Raw genomic sequence first — 840 nt, 5'->3', positions numbered from 1 at the left:
TTTAGGAACAAATTGACACAAAGAAAGTTGTCACAAATTTTTGGATCTCTAATGTGAAAGATTGATACAATTGGGGCGCCTGGGTGGCTTAGTCGGTTAAAGCGTTCGACTTTCGCTTAGGTCATGATCTCGCGGTTCGTGGGTCGGGCTATGTGCTGACTGCCGGCTCAGAGCCTGGAGCCTATTTCGGAGTCAGTATCTCCCTCTCTCTCTGACCCTCCCCTGCTCACGCTGTCTCTCTCTCTCTCCTAGAAATAAATAAAAATATTTTTTTTTAAAAAAAGAAAGATTGATACAATTAAGATGTTTCTGAATCTCCAGAGAGTTTAACTCTATTAGTATTATAACAAATTATTAACTATTTTTACCCAAAAATTCTGCCATGCTCACTCCAGGACAGTTTGACACCAATTAACAGTTAAAACTGTTTATGAAGATTCAAGCAATATTGTGGTATATGTGTAATTCAAGAATAACGCACAATTTTTGCATATCAGTCAGTCCAAGTGTTCGATTCCAGGAAATAGAGAAATGCTTCTGTAATAGAAGGGACAATATTCTTGTACTGCCTTGGGGAGATAATGGAAAGTAGGGAGCCCTCGGAGGCTAAAAAGCACATGACAACTTCTCTTGTGCAGCCTTTCTTGCTTTCTGTCTGTAATTTCCTTTGGAGCCTGGCAAGGATGATTCACCCCTGAGGGTAATGCATTGACCTTAACAGAAGGGATGGATGGGGAGGGGGAGTAACTATGGGTTTATTATTAGATATGCGTCACAGAAGTGAAGTTTTTAAAAGTTTCAGAAAGTGGTGTTTAAATTACTATATAGCTGCAGGGCACC

This window comes from Hyaena hyaena, unplaced genomic scaffold, assembly GCF_003009895.1.
Source record: "Hyaena hyaena isolate Hyena2069 unplaced genomic scaffold, ASM300989v1 scaffold_1264, whole genome shotgun sequence".
Taxonomy (NCBI): Eukaryota; Metazoa; Chordata; class Mammalia; order Carnivora; family Hyaenidae; genus Hyaena; species Hyaena hyaena.
Note: the sequence above shows the minus strand (reverse complement) of the source record.